Genomic DNA, 22,934 nt, shown 5'->3' on the forward strand with positions numbered 1-22,934 from the left:
CATATATCAGATAAAAACTCCACTGAAGAATTATGTGTGTTTTGGTATTTTGTGGTCATTTGAAATAAGAGTGTAACGAATTCTTTTGCAAAAACAGTAGAAATGTTATTCCCAATCTGAAACCCTTATTTGTTCAAGACTTCCTAGAGAGTTCAGTTGACTGTCTCGGTCATAAAATGGATACTGGAATGTAGTTAGGTGCTGGTTAGACTGGCCGAATTTAGGAAGTGAAAATCTGCACTAACAAGTATTCATAATGGACACCGATATTTTGGAATGTAAAGGACAGTTCTATTTCAATTTGGTAAGTAGACGGAAAATAATTTTAGATGAGAGAAATTCGGTTCTGAAACTAGCGGTACAGGGCCTCTCTCTCTCTCTCTCTCTCTCTCTCTCTCTCTCTCTCTCTCTCTCTCTCTCTCCAGGCCCGTACCCAGAGTTTTTTTATGGGGGTTCGTTTTTCCCAAAACTGGACCTTTTCTTCTGCATATGTCATTGCATATATAGGTATATACAAGATGAAATACTTGAAAATGTTATTTTAGTTATATTAAGAATGATGTTAATGTTTAATAACAAAATTTATAAAAGAAGACTTGCCAAAAAACAAAAGATTGTTATTTATGACTTTATAAGTACAGTTCAATGAAAAGGATAGTCACAGATAATATGGACTTCCTGAAATTTTTTTTTTGGGGGGGTTTCGTTCGATCCCCGCCCACCCCCCTCGGTACAGGCCTGCTCTCTCTCCCTTTGTGCTATAAAAAGGAGCAATTATTGCTTGCTCTGTAGCAAAACCACTCTCTCTCTCTCTCTCTCTCTCTCTCTCTCCCAATAGGTTGCTGGTTATTCAAAGGACTACTTTTGTAAGTGTTTGTCTCTCTCTCTCTCTCTCTCTCTCTCTCTCTCTCTCTCTCTCTCTCTCTGTCATGCAACTCTAAAAGTCTAAATAGTAAAATTCTGTTTCAGGGTAATTCTAGAGAGTGAAAGACGTCGAATTTTGTGCTGCGTAAAAGTGACTATATCTTCAAACCGTGTCTTAATATGGCTGTCAAAACAAGCTTATAAAGAAGTTGACATTGCATACAAGGAGCTCAATATTCAATAATACGTCTTTGGAGAAGGATTCACGAGATATTTTGTGATAAAATTTAAACACTGTTACAGGTGGACTTGTGCTTGTCCAAATGCTCAAATAAACACAACAATTCAGGTCCAGGGTGAAACTCTGTAGTTACTTGTAGCACTCTCTTTTCATCCCGACACGAATCAGTAATCATAAACATTTTACGAACAATTCTACGATGACTTCGAGGTAAAGGATGAAACCTTGTCAAACACTCGAACCACTCGTAACTAGCGCTACGGACTTTGCATCGACCAACATCGAATTGACGTCTTAATCGAAGCATTAAAACCTTATCTCTTGTTGAAATTTGTCAGCAACAATCTCTCTCTCTCTCTTACAATAATTTCTATCTCTTGTTGTGACGTCAGTTTTAATAATTAATCTCTCTCTCATCCTGACACAAATCAGTAATTATAAACACATTTTACGAACAATTTATAATAATTTCGACCCTACTAGTAAAAACACTTATAACATTTAACTAACTTTTTTTCTTTCATCGCATCAACCAACATCTAAAAACGTCGTATTCGACACATTACAACCTTAACTCTATGTGAAATGTGTCAACAATCTCACCCCCACATATCTCTCTCCCTCTCTCGTGGTGACGCCAGCTTTAGTAGCCATCAATCTCTCTCTCTCTCTCTCATCCTGACACAAATCATCAATCAAAACCACATTCTACGAACAATTTTAAGTTTATTTAGAATCTTCAAACCCTTATCAAAACACTTATATAACTCCTAAACACCCCTCTCTCTCTCGTTGTGACGCCAGCTTTAGCAGCCATCAATCAATCAATCTCTCTCTCTCTCTTTCTCATCCTGACAAATCAGCAATCAAAACCACATTCTACGAACAATTTTACGATTATTTAGAATCCTCAAACCCTTATATAACTCCTGACTAACTTATCAAACACTCTAATACAACTAACTAACATTTAAAAAACTTATATCACACCTAACTAATTTTTTCTTAAAGGTTACATATCAACCAACGTCTAAAAACGTCGCATTCAACGCCCACGTAACTCATATTTCGCTACTCAATTAAAAAAGACTATTTTATTCACTTTACGGGTCCGGGAACGCTATGGCCACCTATTATCGAAAAAAGAAACCAAATTCTTCTTCGAGGGAGGTTATCCAAATGTGCCTAAAATACTCTTGTTACGATATTTACGCAATTTCATGCTGTAGCGTATGATTTTGCATCGCATTTGACGTATTTTGACAGAGATTGAGACTAAATTACGTTAATATTTAAGGAGAAAATGCCATTTGAAAGTTTACGCATTTAAAAAGGCGCTAAAAAGCGAAGTGTTCGTTTTATTTCAAATTCAAATGTGGTCCGAAAACCAACGAATTCCGTACCTTATTTAAGCTTGTTTTCGTATTATTACGTGCTTTATTCGTCCCAAATCGGCGTGTAAGTATTTATTATTAACTTAAGTTCTCATATATTCGAATATTCTTCGGTTTTATAGTCGTTTTTGCTCAAAATATGACCGAAATACGTCTTGAATAATTGCTTTGTCAGATTTAGTTGAGTTAGCCATTTTAACTATCATAGAAAACGTATAATAAAAGAAAACGTACATTAACCCCTTTATGTATTTGAAGGCGTATTTTCGTCGTATTTTGGTCTAAAAAGCATTATATGAAGGAAAATATGCTTCCAGAATCTGCATAAATTATTAAGGAACAATTCTATAACGATTAAAATTTGATAAAAGCACGTTATAAGGTTAAACAAAGCGAAAATAGCGTAAGCTTATTATTTCAATTTACGTCTTTGAAAGGCGTATTTTCGCAGTATTTCGACCTAAAAAAAGCATCATATGAAAGAAAATATGCTTCCAGAATCTGCATAAATCATTAAGGAACAACTCTATAACAATTAAAGGCTGAAATAAGTACGTTATAAGGTTAAATAAAGCGAAAATAACGTAAAATTTTTATTTCAATTTACGTACTTGAAGGGGTATTTTCCCCTTATTTCGAGAAAAAAAAATACGTTAAATTAAAGGAAATATGCTTCCAGAATCAGCGTACATTGATTAGGAACAATTCTATGTCAATTAAAAGCTGAAAAAAAGCCTGAAATAAGGTTAAATAAAAGTGAAAACAGGAAAAAATTTTTTTTCAATTTACGTCTCTGAAGGTGCATTTTTTAGTATTTCAGATAAAAATAGTTAATTATATGAATCTTCAGAAATCATAAATTATTAAGGAACAACTCTATAGCAATTAAAACCTATAAAAAAAACCTCGTTATAAGGTTAAATAAAGCGGAAATAGCGTAAACTTACCATTTCCATTGAGGTACTTAAGGCGTATTTTCTCATTATTTCGAGCTAAAAAATACGTTAAAATAAGAAAAATACGCTTCCGGAAATAGCTTAGATTAATTATGAACAATTCTTTGTGCCTCTCTCTCTCTCTCTCTCTCTCTCTCTCTCTCTCTCTCTCTCTCTCTCTCTCTCTCTCTCTCTCTCTCTCTCTCTCTCTCTCTCTCCAATTCCACCTCATTTCAAGTTCTTCCTGTTCATTTTCTCCTCCCACTTCATTTCATTCCTCCCACTTCATTTTTCTCCATTTCCACTTCACCATAAATCAATTTTAGCAAAATTGCAGTTCGATCTTTTGAGAAATTCGTCTGCCTCCTCTGTTACCAAAACATTCAGAGCAGAAAGCCTTTAAAATGAATTATTTTACAATAAAATGCGGTTTTATTTGTTATAGAATTAATATGTATATATTTATTATTTATATATAAATCCTCTAAAAATAACAATATACAATATGTTCTAGTTTTTTAAGCATAATAGACAATAGTCATTTTTTGAGAATTCCCAGCAGACGATACATAGCAGGCAGATATTTTTAAGGTAAACGAACTTAAAATAAAAACAGGACAATGAGATGAAACTTTAAAAGTCTATAAAATATATAATTTTTCATATAAATAAATAAACTTTTGCTAATTTTAGATTTAATATGGGTTAGACTGATGGATTTTGGGATTAAATTATCATAAATCAAAAGCCTTTAAGTTGCGTGAATTGTTAAGTTGTTATGAGTTATTTTATAAATATATTTTATAAATAGTTACAATGATTTTCGCTAATTACTCTTAATAGCTAATGAGACTTAGATAATTTCATAATTCATATTTTATATTAAACAGGGAGATATTTCACAAATAATACTTTAAATCGTAGATAATATTCTGGATAATTACAAAATACTGCCATAACTTTAAAACTCATTATTTGAAGTAAATATTTTAAATGATGTGGTCCTGACTCATTTTTTGGCCTACAGATGTGATTTTATGAATATTTAGAATTATTTTATTCCCAAATTGAATAAATTTTCTATGTGACGAATTCAATGCTATTTTATGCCAGTTCCCCATTCAATGACGTCTTGGAAATGTTTTACAAGAAGACTCGAAGAAATCTCTCAAAAATATAAAGATTTTACTGTAAAATCTCAGTTTTAAAGGTTTCTTATTTATTAATATTTTATATTATTTGACTTATCATTCATAAAATGTTTAGTTATTGAATTTTTAAATATGATATGATGTTTAACTTTAAATTATCTGTCAAGTTTCAAAGATTGCCTGAATGTCCGTTTTACCAAACTGTGAAGGGAAAATACCTTTTAAATTTCTTGTTTTTATCCACAATTCTCCGTAAATGATAGCTTTTGACATCTTTAAATTTATGATTTATTTATTTACTATATATTTATTACGATTTATTGACATAAATGTTTTTATATATTAATTGGTAATGGTTATACAATAGTTACACACTAAAAATAGCCCGAAGTTCAATAGTTGCTCTATGATGATTTTAAAATAGATTTATTTTAGAGTTTTTAAGCAAAATGAAGAATAATATTTGATACCAAAGAAAATAAGAATAATTTTTCAATATATCTCTCATATTAAATTGTTAAAATTTGCCGTCATCTACGTAAAATCGAAGGTTAAATGTTTGTGTAAACAAACAAAATTTTCAGTTAGTATTAATAAGTCAATTTTTGTTACTATAGTTACCAAAGCATTCAGAGCAGGAAGCCTTTGAAATGATTTATTTTACGATAAAAAATAGTTTATTTTGTTGAAAAATTAGCATTTTAAAGTTTTATAAATATGAGTGTTTCTTAATAATAAAAGCATAAAGTATTTTTAGGTTTTAGGTCAAAAGAGACAATAGTCCTTTATTGAAAATTCCCAGCAGACGACACGGAATAGACGATGCTTTTTGGTAAACGAGCCTATAATAAACATACGTCAGTGAGATGAAATTTTGAGATTATGCAAAATATATATTTTTTTCATATAAATATAGGATATTTGCTATATTCTAGATTTAATGGGTATTAGATTGAGGGATTTAAGCTTTAATTCATTATGTATCTAAAGGGTTGGAGTTATGTGATTTCTTAAAGCTGCCATTAATTTATTTTATGCATAATTTATCAAGGATTTTCTTAAATTCCACTAATCCTCCTTGATAGCTAATGAGTCCTCATTAATTTCATATTTCATATTCTATATTAAACAGAGAGATATTTCACAAATAAAACTTTTAAATCATGGATAATATTCTATATAATTACCAGATACTACCATAACTCTAAAAATCATTATTTGATGTATATATTTTAAATTGTGTAGTGCTGACACATTTGTGGGCCTGAAAATATGATTTAATGTGTATTTAGTACAAATTTATCCCCAAATTGAATAAATATTCTACGTGACGAATTCAATGCTATTTTATTCCAGTTTCCCATTCAATGACGTCTTGGAAATATTTTACAAAAAGACTCGAAGAAATCTCTCAAAAATATAAAGATTTTACCATAAAATCTCAGTTTTAAAGGTTTAATATTTATTAATATTTTATATTATTTGATTAATTACTCATAAAATGTTTAGTTATTGAAGGTTCAAATGTGATTTGATGTTTAACTTTAAATTTTCTGTCAAGTTTCAAAGATTGCCTGAATGTCTGTTTTACCAAACTTTAAAGGGAAAATACCTTTTAAAAATCTTTTCTTTATCAAAAATTCTCCGTTATTAATAGCTTTTAATATTAGTAAATATAATTTTCTCATATTTTTATAATTTTTATTTAAATAATAAAAATAACTATTTTTTATATATGATTTAGTAATAATTATACAATAGTTACACACAGAAAATATCCCGAAGTCCAAGAGTTGCTCTATGATGATTTTAAAATAGATTTATTTTAGAGTTTTTAGCCAAAATGAAGAATATTATTTGATACCAAAGAAAACAAAAATGATCCTAAAATATAAATCTTACATCAAATTGTTAAGATTCTTTGTAATTTACGTAAAATCGAAGGTGAAATGTTTACGTAAACAAATAAAGTTGTCAGTTATTATTATTTGTTTGTTTTTATTTTTTTTGTTATTTTAGTTACTTAAAGTGCCAATAGGAGGCTATAGCGTCGCGGACCCCGTAAATTTCGTAATTCTGACGAACCTAAAGTTAATTACGAAGAGTATCATTCTTAAACACAAGATGAATACGTTATTGACCATAAATATTAAATACAATAATAAATGCATTCAAAATTTATATGGAAATGATTCAGATACGAGCGTAGAGAGGGTTTTTTTTAGGTTCGTTGTCGCTGACTCGTAACATAAAGAATGCTGTCATTTTACTTAAGTTTACCATTATACCGTTTTCTTTGATTTGAAATTCGAATAGAAAATAATGATTGTTTTACCGCAAAAACTAATTTTCAAATATGTTTTACATTTCGCAAATTACTTGTATAGTACGAAAAAAATATAGGCGTGCAAATAAACCGGTTATATATAGATATATGCAAATATATGGGATGCAAAACGAAGGTAAATAGAAGAGGAACCAATATACTGAAGAGAAACAGAAGAAGAGGGTTAATCTTCCGCTAAAATAAGTCTAGAATCTTTATGCCTCTTTCTTTTCTTAATTTGTGAAGTTTATTAGTCATTAATTGGCCATAAACTTCGTAATAATTGTTATTTATCGTCAATATTTCAAACTCGAAAGCTAGGAAGAACGTGGTCCTGCAGCAAAATGGATGGTAGCTTTCTAATGTTTTCGAGAAGTTATGGCGAGTTCGCGTGCTTTTATGATAAAATACTTTAAAATTATAAATTTATTATTAGTTATATTTTTATTATTTTACAACAAAATAGATCGGAATATCTTAATTGTCTTCGTATTTTCTTTTAATTTTCTCTATCTTTGTACAAGTACTAGTGAGTGGTACGATAACATAGGGGGGCAATCTTTCTAATGTTTGGCTGAATTAGCGTGTTCGCTCCCGCATACGGTTAAATATACCTAATAATTATGATTATTATTAAATATTCGTTATAAATATTATATTTCATCAAGTGTGAATGTCTTAATTATCTCTTGATTTCCTTTTTTTCTTTTATTTACTTTCAAAAAGTGTTCTCCCCTGCGTCTTCTTCTTTCTCCCGTTGCCTAGCAACCATCTTCCCCACGTGACGTCACGCGTTGTTTTGAAAGTGTCTAAACGGCTCGGCAACGATTTTTCACTGATATTTGCGTTATTTCGCAGAAAAAACAACCTTTATCAACAACCGAGTACTTATAAATATGGCGGGATTAAATAAACAAGATGTAAATGTGATAAAAACGACGTGTTTAGGTGATATGAGGCGTAAAACCGCTGAGTACGAAGAGACGGGAGGAAGACATGGCGGTTCTGCCTTGGACGTATTTACGCTGAAATTTGTCGTGAAATGAAATTTTGAAGTGAATGAAGGATGTAAATTTGAATATAATTAAACCGGCTTGAACTAATGGCGTTAATAATTACGGCAGGTGTGTAATTACCGTCCAGTTGGCGTTATTGTGTTAATGATATTAAGTTTTTGGGTTCGTGGTTAAGGAGACAATGGCCGATCATCCGACGTCAACATGACATATTTGAGCCAAAGCTTTTATTGAGTAGTGTTGCTGGATGAGTCACGCCCTTCGTGTGTTAAAGTGTCGTGAGTCATGGTGAGTCCCGGGTGTTGCGTCTTGAACCCCAGAGTCTTGACTCGAGTTTTTCATGAGTAGGTAAAGAGTGGTGAGTCCTTTGTGTTGCTAGATGAGTCATGCCCTCCAGAGCCTTGTGACTCGGTTTTCTTGAGTAAAGTGTGGTGAGTCATGGTTAGTCCTTGATATTGCTTGAGTCATGCCCTCCAGAGCCTTTTGACTCCAGTCAATGTCCTTTGCATTGAGTCATCATGCAAACAGTCCCAGGATTAATGGTGCTGGTAACAAATATGATACAGCAGAGGTGACGGAGACGCGTGTATTTTCTTTATTCCTTCATTTATCTGCTTGTTTTTCTTTTCTGTTCTACCCTCATAATTCAGTTGAGGCGACACCATACCCATTACTGGAAAGGTTAGGCCCTAGGTGGTTAGGCTATTCCAGAGATACTTTAGGCTAGGTTAACTACTGCAGACTTTCAGTGCCATGTTTCAGATGTCTCCATCTAATTGATATGTTTATCCACAGCCTTTTTTTTTTTTTTTGTAGGTTGAGTTGTTTTAGTTTCCTGTTTAATTTTATAATGGTGTCAATAACCTAGATGCTGCGACACCAGTCTTTGTGCACGTTGCCCATTAGTGGAAAGGATAGGCCATGATATGTTGCCCGCTAGTGGGAAGGTTCGGCCTTAACATGTTGCCTATTAGTGGTATGTTGCCCCATTAGTAGGAATTAGTGGAAAGGATGGGCTGTAATATGTTGCCTGCTAGTGGGAAGGTTAGGCCTTAACATGTTGCCTATTAATGGTATGTTGCCCCATTAGTGGGAATTAGCAGAAAGGATGGGCTGTAATATGTTGCCCACTAGTGGGAAGGTTAGGCCGTAATATGTTGCCCATTAGTGGTACGTTGCCCGTTAGTGGGAATTACTGGGAATTTTAGGGTGTAGCACATTGCCTGTTAGTATGAATTAATGGGAAGGTTAAGGTGGACACATGGCCTGCTTCAATGGCTTGTTAGTATTAGGGAAAGGTTAGGCTGTGACACGTTGCCCGATTAGTGGGAAGGTTAGGCTGTGATACATTGGTGAATCACATTGCTACCAAGGGCTGATGATGCCTCAACATCCCCAAATGGCATTTTGAAATACCTTCACTCGCACAATCACATTGACTTGGAACTCCCTTGTGATAACTGGCCAGCATCCAAGCATCAAGGATTCTGTAACTTAACCAGCAGTAGTGCAGATCATTCTTGCCCCTGAGAATCCCTGTAGGTGTATCGTAAGATTTGGGTTGTCAGGTCCCTTGATGCCACATAGCCTCTGCACTGTGTTTTCCACAACAGTCATGGGTTTTTGATACCACATAGTCCCTCTGTACCATGTTGCCCACAACAGTCTTAGGTTCTTGATGCCACATAGCCCCTGTGCTGGGTAGTTCAGTCTTGGGTCCTTGATGCCACATAACCTCTGTACCATGTTGTCCACAGCAGTCTTGGACTCTTAATGCCACATAACCCCTCTGTACTATGTTGTCCACAGCAGTCTTGGATATTTTTATGCCACATAGCCCTCATATCATGTTCATAGTCTCTCATCCAGCTGCTGCTGTTTGGAGGTATATTCAAGCACCCTTTTCTAAAATTTATATAATTTAATGTTGATTATGCATATTCAGCAATGTTTGTCATATGTACTGTACTTAGATCTCTATGTTGCCATATAATGTACACTGGATAGACACATTTCTCACTCCATCTCCCTTTGTTTAACATAGCAAGTGGGAATGTTGAACAGGTGTGTTATTTTCTCTCTCGTTCAAAAAGTTTTCATTAAGTGAAAGTTTCCAAGTGTATTTAAAAAAAATTATATAATGTTTTTATCTAGTTTTAAAGTTTGATCCATAGTATGTCTCTGTGATCAAAAACAATTTACAAATGATTTGAACTTTGCTGGTAAGGGTTGAAACTTTTGTAGCATTCAGGTGTAAGTATCATTTTATTTGTGATTACATTTGTGAAATTAGTATGTTTATGAATTAGGTGAAATGTGAAATAGACTCCCCTACTGTAAGTAGCCTATGCTTGTGAATTAGGTTGAACGTTGTGAAAGAGACACCCCACCCCTTTTTGGTATAGCAGTAGACCCTTATAAATCCAACACAGTCTCTCTTTGCTGGGAAGGTTTTTCCTGAAATCTCAATTTGTCTTTGTTTAATATCTGTTCACACCCACTTGGCATTCTGTCCTAACTGACATTCAGGCATATATAGAGTTTTATGGGCCTGTATATGAATTAGGTGTCATTATCTTTTCTGGTTTGGTGAAATGTGTTTGGTGAACTTCATTTTTATACTATTTTTGCTTTCAGAAATGAGAAAGGGTCCTGTGGTCGCATTCAGAATTGATGCAGTACTTCTCATCAATAACTCCATGTTGTGGATTTGTCGGACCTGTGGAACCTTTCAAAGGAGCGTGTTACTGCCAACGAGGCTATAGTAAGTAACTAGATTGCTACGGCAATCAGCTGAAGCCTTATATTAATAATTTACTTGAAAATTATGCACATCGACAGTCCAGTTCCATGTGACAGCACAACCCTGCCTAACCAGTCAGCTAACTGGAATCTAAGCATACATGTACATAGAACAATAACAATCCTATCTTTTTCCTGTTATTCAGATTTTGATGGCCTTCAAATCCTTCTTAATCTTAATACAGTGCCTTACCCTAACAATCTTGCCACTAAGCAATCTTATTTTATTTTTTTTTTTTTTTTTTACAATATCTTACAATGCTTATTTTATAATAACCACAAAAGATCCTTAAGTCTAAATGCATAGACTCATTCTTAATAAATAATATAGATTATATATCTCCTTCATCAAGGAAACAAATGTCCTCAGTACTTTTATATAGTAAAATGCAAACATACAATGTGGAGAGTTCTTCCAATCCTTTAGAACTGTTCTAAATAAAAGTGTACGTTACCCGTCCACAAGGGGTTAAATGATGACGGCCATGCATTCTTGTGCTTGCTGCTTTTGCTTTTCTTAGCTGAGGGCAAAATGCAACCAACTTTTTGGTGTTACTTCTGTAAACAGGTGCATTAATTTAAGATAGGACTTTGAGGGTGTCATTTTGATGTGCTTTGCACTGTAGTCAGCCCCTGTAGGGTGGTACTGCTGTCGGTGCACCTCACATGGTGCACTGTAGGTATTGCTTAGGTTTCTTTGCAGCATCCCTTCAACCCCTAGCTGGAAATCTTTCTCTCCTCCGTCCTACTTTCCACCTTCGTTTAACGTGCTTTTTTCCCATTTTTCATATGGGGCAAGCACGATGCCTTCTTTTGAAGGACTTTGATTTAGGCTTGAAGCCTCAATTGCCTCTGCCTGACATTGTAGGTGTATATGAATCGTGCCAAATCCCCAGCCCCTTTCTCCCAGCAGCACTGAGCGGTTTGTTTCCTGGCCAGTGTTTACATCATTTGCTTTCAGCAAACCTATCCGTTGGTACATAATCCCGGGTGTCTACACGGATAGCAAAGTTTTTTTACTGCGGATTTAAACCCACAACACAGACTTCTTGAAGTTTGTTGCTCTACCAACCAGGAATCCCCTTACTCTCCATCATCTCCTAACAATTGTTCCCCAGTTTGTATAGTACACATATTCAAAGATAAATCAATATATAGATAGCTTTAGGGAACTTGATCGGTTCGGAAGGCTATCTGTATTGATTTATCTGTAAATATATGTCATATACATAACTGTGGACAATTGTTTCATATTGCAACATTGAGGTTTTCCTCCAGTTGCGTCTGGTGGGGTCTGTTTTGAGTTAAAATTTAAGAGTAATTTGAAGACCTGTTGCCATCCAAAAATTTTGTCTAAAATTGTCCTAGCTTGGAGCAGTCCTGTGTGTATTAATGTTTTTCTGCTATTTTTTGCAGTGTTAAACTTGAAGTAACCTTTTTTTGTCATTTGCTTATATAAAAATAACAGCAAACAGAAACAGAATGAGCTCGTTGGCTAGTAGTTCTGAGATTCCCATTAGTGGGCCGAACCAGTCACCTGCACTAAACTTTGAAGCATTACCCATGAATCATTTTTATTTTTTAAGCTGCCGTGCAAGGGAAACTAAAGCATTTCAGTTACTTGGTAAATATATATAAAACTTTATTTTATTATAAAAATGACATTTTTCAGTTTTTATTTTGGTTATATTCCATTTTTGCAAGTTTTCAGCTTCAAAGATACCATAAACAGCATTGGATTGTGTAAAATCAATTTTCCGTGTGTCATAAAGGAAAATTTTAATATTTATGCAGTAAGTGGTCGGTGTTTTATTTGCCGCATAGGAGTTTTGGAATTCCCTAATGTCTCCAAGTGTCATGAGATTCTTCAAACACGGGGAAGTGATTTAAAGTATTGCAAGAGTACGTCTGTTTCATGGGGAAGTGATTTAAAATCGCAAGAGTACGTCTGAAATCACAGAAGGTTGTACTCTCTCTCTAGCCTATGGTTACATAGCTTGTCAACTGTCTGTTCCTTGAACTTTGGAATGGTAACTTACCTTCCATTTGTGTTTTGTTATCAGCATTTTTTCTGAGGCCCGTCCTTGAAAAAGGTATGAAATCACCATACCACTGCTCTTGACAATTTTTTTTTTTTGCTAGAGGTAACAGAATGTATCCGGATTTGTCATTTGTATCAGTTCATGCTCAGACTGGGTCTTGTATGTTGATAAGACTGCTGTCACTCACTTAAATCCCTGTTGTCAAGTTGCCCTTTTGTGGCATGTCAAGTGACAGTTGGTCGTTCAAAATACTTGGGCTGAATGGCTATAAAAACAAATTGATCATGAGTAATTATTTAGAGACATTTTACATCAGGGCATTGTATTATACAAGTTATGGCAGTTTATGATATTCTGTTTACTATTTGCAGATGACCTCTTACTTGTCATTGGTGTACTCGACTGTGGCAAGATGGGTGGACACCTAGAAACAGGCCTTCTATTAGCAACTTATGGTTGAGGTAAGCTTTCTTGATTAAACACAGTTGTGTTTGCAATGTTCTCTAGTTAGTTATAACATCACATGGATTCCCCCACTTGTATAATTTCTAGAAGAATCAAAAGTAAGCTGAATCATTTATAAAAGGCAGCTTGGCAGATATCATTGTAACTTTAGGGCAGTAATTCAAGCAAAATGTCTTTTTTTGCAGTGTTTTGTGGTCTAAATGTCCACCCTCAGTTAGACTAAAAGCAATATATTTAGCCTGTGAAAATGCTCCAATTTGATCCAGATTAGTTTAGCCATCTCCAAAACAGAATGTGCAGTATGCAGTTTCTTTAAGCAAATCAGATATGACCATTTCAGTTAACATCATAAAAACCCACTATTTTAAATGTCATGGATAGTGTTTCAAACAACTGCTTTACACAAAATATTTTAGATATAATTGTTAACGAAACAGTAAATAAAACCGTGGTTATGGAATCAAATAAGTAAGAAGTACGAGACATTTTGTTTGAATATGCTATTCTAAGCCAGATTATTTGATGACAAGGCAGGGAAGCCATGGTTCAAAGGCTGATAGGCTCTAATCTTTCGAAGTACAGGCTTTGTGGTCACTAAGTAACTGGAGTTAGGTATTTTTAGATAACCCAGGGAGAGGGGGTACAATCATGCAAGTAATCTTTAAGGTTTTGAATGTATTTCAGTAATTACATGAAAATGTCTTTAGTACATTTTTAAACTGAATTTTCAGTTAAACATCAACCCCCTATAAAACACATTAAAAAAATGATTGGATCATTGCATACAAATATGGCAGTAAGAGATTTCTGCCACTTTCCATAAATTTGTGTTGATGTTTTTTGAGGGACAAACTCAATTCTTGAAACTTTTTTGAGATAGTGTGCAGTATATTTGCTTCGTTTTTAGAATGAGAGAATTGTTTTGGGACAGTTTAATTGAATTTCTGCTGTGCCATCAGCCTTGTATTTACTTGCTCCACAAAGTATCAGAGTCCTGTTTCTTTTGAGGTGCTGATATGATGCGCTGACCAGCACTTTCTTCTGTTCATATTTCTGTAAAATTGCCGAGTGGTTTTCATACTTGTCGGTTTGAGATGGTGTTTTGTTAAGAGTTGAGTGTACCATTGCCATGCCTTTCATTATTATTATTATTGTTATTATTATTATTGAAAAGGATGGCTGTATTGTGCGAATTTATCTCATACAGGCTCAGCGATGTTTGTCAGGAACTGGCCCATATTCATAGGGAATGCGGGAAGTCTTTTATTGAAATATTCAATCAGAAACCCATGGATTCAGGTTCTACTTCAGGTTGTGGTAACTACCACACGAAGGAATCCACGGATTTCTGTTTATTTCAGTAAAAGACTTCCCATATTCCACACACTATCCTTTTTCCAATATGAATATTGGCCAGTTGCTGACCAACGTCGCTGAAAAGTGAATTATAAGGAAACTAGAAAAGATCCTGTGTAAGATAAATTTGCACAATACAGCCATCCTTTTCAATAAGACCTGTTTAAGAGAGGGTCTATTTCCTTCATATTATTTTTCAGAAGGTGAATCACATTCACATGGAATAAGCCCACAGGTGCCATTGACTTGAAATTCAGGCTTCCAAAGAATATTATGTGTTCATTAGAAAGAAGAAAAAGAAGATAAAAGGAAATTCAGAAAGTATAGACCACTTATTGAAACAAAAAAATTAAATTAATAGTTAATTGTTATTCAAGTTAATTGTTATTTTTGTGTAAATTCGTCTTTTTATTGATTTGGGTTCTAAATTTAATCAAAGTTGCTCTCTTAGTTATGTTCAAATATGGACATTCTTTCTCTGCAAGTTTGCATAATAAAGTGAATCTGTTTCCATGTGAATGGTTGCCTAGTGTGAAGAATGGTATCAAAGTGAAATCTATGCCTAATTAAACTTCAACTTTGAGATTTGAATGCACTAAATTTTGCAGATCTCCATCCATGAAGAACCAGCTGAAAATGTCTCAAGATGTTTTTATTTTCAAGACTGAAGTTTTCCAACTTTAATCAAGTGGATACAGTTTCCTCTGAAAACTCTCCGGACTAGGAACAACTACAGGGACTTTTAATATTGTTTGCTGTGGAGTTGAACATACGAATGTGTATAGCACAAAAGTTTTTATGTAGAATTATGCATTAACTAGAAAAAATTTTGACATTACCCGAAGAAGGGTTTAAATCAGGGTTCCAAAGCATTGAGATATACCAGTGGGCCCTTTTACTTTCATTTTCATTAGACTCAACAGATGTGCTTCTTTACTAGAAATAACAGAAATACGAAATTCATTCCATGGTTATTTGGCAACTTGTCTATTCAATTTGGCTTAGGACCCAAGTTTAAAATATCATATCTTATCAAAGTGGAAAGCATCTATAGTAAATTTTCACCCTTTTAAAAAGTTCCAATTTGCCGAGTAAGTCGTGTCCTTCATTCAACTCTCAAAACCAAACGTATCTCTAGTGGTTCTCCAACTTTCAATCCAACAGTGTATATCAAGTATTAGAAACAAATGTCAAATCTTCAAACTCTTCAAACTCTTCAAACTGCTAACTCTTATCATTCTCACTTACTCCCACTTCAACACTTTCACTTAAAGGAAACTCGCACGCACTGTACTTACCGTCTTTCTCACGGCTCGGTGTTCTTTCCAATCCAACCGGATCTTGCGTATCCTCGTCCACATTCCTTGTGTATACTCTCCAAGTTCACTCCTTCCACATCCCACTCAGATCCCTCACAGTCAATTACCCCCTCATTCACACCACCACCAAACAACACTGCAAGGGTATTTTCACTCCTTACGCTTTCCGACTTATCAGACCCCTGGAAATCGAACGACCCATCATGCGTGCTCTCTCCAGACAACATAGTAAACATACCCTTGCTCTTTCTTCTCCTCCTTTTAGACCTTCTCTTACATTCCACCAACACTGGCTGATGATCTCCCCAATTTATAACTTCTGTTTCTTCACTCTCCTTCTCCTCTTCCTCCCTTAATAACTTCCTAATGGAATGCTCCATTATGTGTTTTGGTAGTTCTCTCCATCCTCTCAACTGATTATAGTGTGCTCGTATCACCTTTACATTTCTTTCTTCATTCCCTTCTTCCAACAAATAACTCGGCCTATTTGACCACACCGTCTTCACTACATACATACAGACCTTCATACTTCTCGCGCATCTTCCTTACTGTCAGTCTCCCCTTCTCAACCACCTCCTTCAACACCTTATCACCTGCTTTGAAGCTCAAACTTTTCATTTGCCTGCCTCCACACATACCTCACTCTCACATACCCCTCATAATTCATCACGTATTCACTTGGAGGTGTACAGTACTTTTATGTACTGACCCATTATTCATCGCTACCACTCTTCCTAAACGAAAAATCCCACCATTCTCTCTATCAGTCAGCATTCGTAACATCTCACTCAAAGTCCTTATAGTTTGTTCAGCCAACCTATTTGCACTCGGCATGCATGGAGATTTTACTACGTGCTCGATGCCCCACTCTCAACATTCCCTCAAACGGTCTACCAAAAGCTCTGGTCCATTATCACTTGACATTCTTACCGGCTTCCTCACACCTGCAGGCAACAAGACCATACTGACTACTCGTGCAACATTCTCACTAGTTCTGTTCTTCACAGCTGCACAAATTACAAACTTTTATGTTCCACCATACCAACTGCTATATTTCCTCTTGCAGTTACTGGCAAAGCCACACAATCAGTCGCCACCAACTCAAACGGTTCTTTCATACTCGGCTTCAAAACAGGCGGAGTAGCATACACTCTCTGATATTTTCCCTTCTGACACACTTCACAAATATGGGGAAAACATTTGCTCTTTCATACAATCGACTAACTTAAACTTCCCCATACGTCCATATTTCTCTTGGGCTAACATGCACATCCCTGCCGCTCCACTCATTGAACACTGGAACATGCATCAACTCTCCTATCCTCTCTCTTCCAAAATACACCATTCCTAGTTCTTGTTGGGCGAGTCGGTAGAGTTGTCGCCTAGCACTCGCTAGGCCTGAGTTCGAGTCTCCGGCCGACTAATGAAGAATTAGAGGAATTTATTTCTGGTGATAGAAATTCATTTCTCGCTATAATGTGGTTTGGATTCCACAATAAGCTGTAGGTCCCATTGCTAGGTAACCAACTGGTTCTTAGCCACGTAAAATAAGTCTAATCCTTCGGGCCAGCCCAAGGAGAGCTGTTAATCAGCTCAGTGGTCTGGTTAAACTAAGGTATACTTAACTTTACACCATTCCTTCCCACGACACAAATCTCTCGGTAAACTGTATCCACTCACTCAACAACAAAGGCCACCTTCTCTCAGGTACCCCCTCACCAATACACCTATTTCATTCACTCACTATCAGACATTTCCGCTGCATCTCCTCAACTTCCGCTGCTGTTAGCAATTTATTCTCACTCTTACTCAACTCCACTATATCCTCCTCCCCTCCCAGACTCCTATCAATCATTCCCACAAACCTGGCCATGCTTACCGACTCATTTTGAATTTTTCCTGTCACAATCTCAACCTCATCTTTCAACAGAAATCCTTTCCGAACATCCGCTACCAGTCCATTCTTCCTCAAGAAATCCATCGCAAACAGAAAACAACATGGCATTTGCTCATCTCCTAGTACCACAAAACATGCTTCCACCTCAAACTCTCCCAACTTTACCTTCAGCCTCATTTCCTCCCATCCAACCCATCTTCCTGCTGTACCTCTTAAACCCCGTCCACACTAGCGGGCACTGCCCGACGGGCAAACACTGTTCCCATAACCCGTTCCACTATACGTACTAACGGCCGAGTATGGCGCCAGAACGATGCGATTGTCTGGTAACACTGCTTCAGAAGCGGGAGAATTTAACATAAACAGCTGGAAGTGCTCGTAGGGCGCATATGCCCACTAGTGTGGACAGGCCATTACTGACACATCCACTGCTCTCCTTTTAACATTCCAGTTCACACACTCAACATCCCTCCCTAATCACGTGTGCATTCCCCAACTACATTTGGGCTCCCATGTCAATCAAAGCACAGTAGGCTACTGTCCTCCACTGACATCTACTGCCATGATCACTGTATACTCCCCCTCTTGTTATATTGAATGGAATCATAATTATAATGTTGTGGTGACAATGTGAAAGTCTGTTATCCTCTGTCCATCTGTGACTTATATAGGCTTGGTTTGCATTTAAATTAGATGAAGGATAAAGCAAAAGTGACAAAAATGCTTTCGAATTTGTTAAAAATGTTATCACCTCACATTGGAGGAGAATTCTAGTTATCATTCTTGATTGTAAATTCACCCAAAATGTCTTTCAGTGGTTCAGGAGTCATGTCATTATTATTATTATTATTATTATTATTATTATTATTATTATTATTATTATTTTTATTATTATTATTATTATTATATTAGGTAGAATCACCAGACTACTGAGCCAATTTATTTAGCTCTGACAAGGCTGCAACAAAGGATTTGTCACTATTAATGAAAAGGTTTCATTTTATTTATTAAATTGCACCTCTGTAAAAAAAAAAAAAAACCTTTGTATTAGGGTTCATTGAAAAAGATGAAGATTCTGCCAAAATTCGTTCAACTGATTTGTTTCCAAAACTTGATGTTTGGTGTCATATGCATTTTGGGCATTCGCACAAAAGTTTAAACTGAAAGGTTACTCTCCAGTCTGTGCGCATAGGGAAGGAGTCCTGTCTGTCCTGGGGAAATGTTTTTGTTCTTGAATGTATTCAATGTTGATTTCGGCAGCTAACTTACATCATGAAATTGTTGGAAAAATCTTAATTTCTATTTAATTTCTTATCTCTGGTCTTGGTATTCATCTCTGGCACTGTCATTCAATTGGGTCACTGTGCTTGCTGACTGCATCAGATTTTCCTGATAATGATCATCGTTTGCGTCGAGATCCAAACTGTTATTTCTGAGTCTTGCCTTTTCTGGAAGGTTCAGGATGACCCTGTGTTCTAGTAGTTTTATTCCTGTTGTCACCAAATTATGGAATGACTTTCCTAATCCTGCAGCCAGATAGTTGGAACTTCAGGAATTCAAACTAGAGGCAAATATTTTTGTGTTGAGGAGCTGACATGAGTCTCACCTCACAGTTCATTTGTTATTTGTCTTATTTGTTGTTTATCTGCTTTGTTTATCTGCTTTGTTGTTTCTCTGTTGTAGTATATACTGCAGTGTAAACACTGAAATAGGTTGGATTCCAGCCCAGATGGGCATAAATACAGGAAGAGTATCTGAAGCCAAAAGTGTTATGCCCAGATAAAAAAAAAAAAAACATTCTGATCAATGAACATTTAACATCTCTCAAACCCGTCTCCTACAATAAATGGCAGATTTTTATGGCGTTATGAACCAAAAATAAATGAAAACAGCTCAGACATACTGCAGGATTAAGACATTTTTCAAAGCAAGAAAAGTTCTGTGTTGGAGTAATTCTAATCTGTCTTTGAACTGGAATCACTCCAACCAACAGCAAATGTCTAGTTTTGGAAGCAGAAAATTTGTCATAATCTTCATCATTTGTAAGTTTGCAATTATATATTTTTTTAAAGAATTGCAGTTTCTTACATAAAATTTGAATTTTGCCATTAATTATTATTATTGTTCAGAAGACACATTACCAGTCACATATGGACCAAGCCTATCACAGGGACCATTGACTTGAAAATCAAGCTTCCAGAGAATATGGCGGTCATTTGAAAGAAGTAACAGGAAGTGATAGGGAATACGGAAAGAGGAGATCAATTATTAGAAAAGAAAAGATAAATTACCAAGTTAAAAAAATGAGTAGATAAAAATGTAAATGATTAAAATACAATGGAATTGTTTTAAGGTAGTAAACGAACCTTTTGCCCCAAAAGAGTTAAGCGTTTTGTCCTGGGGATTTGCTAATCTACCTAATAGTAATAACAGGTTGTAATAATTCAAGAACTTAACCCAGGGCAAGCCCTGGGATTTTGTCAATATTTTTCTGTTAGTAATTGTAATATCGAGCATTTTCTCGTTTTTGTATTAATTTTTAATGATTTTACTTTTTTTTGGCACTTCTCTATTATCTTTTTGTTTTTGGTTAAAGGAACAGTTTCATAATGGTGTAGTTTTTGTCGTTGCTTGATTGCACTTGAAAACAGTGAGGTGATGAAGATGTGCTGTGGATTACTTTATACTTTGGCTCTTGAGTAGATCTTATTTTTTCTGTAATATAATTTTTGTGATGTTTTTCGTAAGTCGTGTACATACTGGGCATTTTCAGCTTTGATGGTATATGTCAGCTGTATGTGTATATGACATAATCATGAGTTTAATTTATCAGTAATTATGGTTTATATAAAACATTTGTTAACTGTCAAGTATGGGTCAAGGTATGTACAAATATTTTGTGTGAGGTTTTAAGAGTTTTTCGTTGAGCAGTAGTAGATATATCAGTGTCTCTTTATTCAAAAATGTTCTTTGCTTAGTACATTATTTTCTTTTGTTTATTCATAGATGCATTACATTAACCTGGCCTTATTTGTATGACCTTTTAGACACTATGACCCACTGCAGAAAGGAAGGAAATTACTGGCCCCAGTAGCTGACTTATGTAGGCAAGGTGCTGCAGGATTGATATTTGTGCACCAGTGTTTACCTCTTCTCAGTTCATTGGTGATTGCTCTGCAGTTTTGACTGGAACACATGTTAATGAACCCAGATGCTATAGCTGCTAAATTACCCTCATGGCTGACTACTGATTTTGCCTTCTCAGACTCTCTTCAAGTCACTACTGCCCTTCAACCCTTTTAAAATGCATATTTGTTTATACATATTTTTTCAGAAGGATGCATTTTAGGTTTAGTCTCTTTTCTGCAATTTGGTTACAAGTCCTGCATTTCAGAATTACATTTCAAGTGTTACATCTGTTATTGCTGCTCATTCTGACCAGTTAGAAAGTAAAAAGAGTCTTCATGACTCAGTCACAACTTGTGTATTGTATTTCACTGGCTGTTCTCTGAGTAGCACTACCAGTAGAGATGTTTCATTTAATTTTGGTTTCTGAGGCACAGTATCTACAGCAGAACAAGTTTCTATGTCAGCAATATTTTTCATGTCCCATGCAGCTTGCCTGTCTGCAAGGCATTTCTGTGTTTATCTGTCACACCTATTCTCCTTGCATTTTAATACATTTTTATATATTTATTTTTTTTTTTTTTAATACTTGGGATCGCTTCTTTATGTATTTCCCTTTGCCTCCTCTTACTTCTTCCTAATGAACACCTTAATACTCTTTGGAAGCTTGAATTTCAAGTCAGTGGCTCCCCTGTGGACTTGTTCCATATGAATAGGTTTTGTATTCTGAATAATGATAATTAGAAGTTACCCACTTGTTTTGTAAGAATTGCAGTCCAGCTCCTGACCCCTTTTCCCCGTGGAGTCTAGTGTTTCTTTTTGCCTCACTATCCAGGGAACTACATTGGTTGAAATCGCAGCAGCTCAGCTGTCTTCCACATAAGATTTTAAGGAGTAGTAATATATTAAAGAGGCTGTAACATATTTCATCAAGAACAAATCCTGTGGACTAATCTTAATGGGAGTTGAGAATGCTAACTCAGTGGTCTGGGTACCCCCAAAATTCCTTTGTTCACTTTTGCCAGCCCATGGGACCAAGCTGTCCTTTTTTTGTCTACAGTGGATTATGGTGTCTGGGACTTGCACTGCACATGATATAGGCCAGGTTAACTTAACCCACTGTGTTAGTGTAGGAAAATTAATTTAGTTTTTAAAAGAATGACATATTTACATTTGTTTGGGCTTTGGTAAAATGCTTTGTAAGTGAGATCTCATGGATTTTTTATAGCCTTACACAGGACCTCTCTCTCTCTTTATGCTGAGTGATTCATGCATCCCTTTCTCATTTGTTTTTCACCTGTTGCCTGAAAACAGATCCTTCAGGTGGCCCATAAGAGGGAAATTGTTACTCAACAGTCCCTATAAACTGCATTTTAGTTATAGCAATAATTATGCTAATTTCCCTCCATTTCTCTTTTTCTCTTTCATCTCAGAAATTCTGTTAAAACCACACTCAAGAGACTGTGATGTCGGATGTCCTCTTGATAAGATATAAAGTTTACTTTACATACTATAATACCTGTAATAAGAATGTGTAAAATGATTCAGATTTTTATATTTTTTGTTATACTTGAGGTTATGTGACTGAAATATTTATGGGTTGTAAAAATTGTGAAAGTGCTGCTTTGATATCCCTTTTTTTTTTTTTTATAAAATGTCTTGTGTTTTATTTATTGGTAACGTTATAAATGATGTGCTCTCTCTCTCTCTCTCTCTCTCTCTCTCTCTCTCTCTCTCTCTCTCTCTCTCTCTCTCTCTCTCTCTCTCTCTCTCTCTCTCTCTCTTTGTATACCAGAAGAAAACCTATTATCTGAAGAAAAGCCTGTATTGTCATTTTCCCTCAGAGAGACCAAGTTGGTGGTGGTTTTTGTATGTAGATGGTACAAACCATTTATTTATTTTTTAGTTCCCATTTTTCTCTTAATACATTTGTTTGCTAAGGCCAGACCAATCATTAGTTTGGAGCATCTTGAGTGTCCTCAGTTGTCTGTCAAACTACC

The 22,934-nt window shown here is 35.3% G+C and overlaps 1 long non-coding RNA gene across 2 annotated transcripts; it reads left to right on the top strand.

The window, feature by feature from the left end:
• Window positions 1-981: 981 nt before the first annotated feature.
• LOC136851997 (uncharacterized) lies at window positions 982-22,717 on the top strand. Of its 2 annotated transcripts, none has more exons than XR_010857044.1 (4): window positions 982-1,167; window positions 10,565-10,691; window positions 13,143-13,232; window positions 15,201-22,717. It is a non-coding gene; the product is annotated as an uncharacterized lncRNA (long non-coding RNA). The 2 variants fall into 2 exon arrangements; XR_010857043.1 differs by lacking the exon at window positions 982-1,167 and adding an exon at window positions 7,676-8,035.
• The last annotated feature ends 217 nt before the right edge of the window (window positions 22,718-22,934 follow it).

Source organism: Macrobrachium rosenbergii, chromosome 24 (assembly GCF_040412425.1).
Source record: "Macrobrachium rosenbergii isolate ZJJX-2024 chromosome 24, ASM4041242v1, whole genome shotgun sequence".
NCBI classification, from domain to species: Eukaryota; Metazoa; Arthropoda; class Malacostraca; order Decapoda; family Palaemonidae; genus Macrobrachium; species Macrobrachium rosenbergii.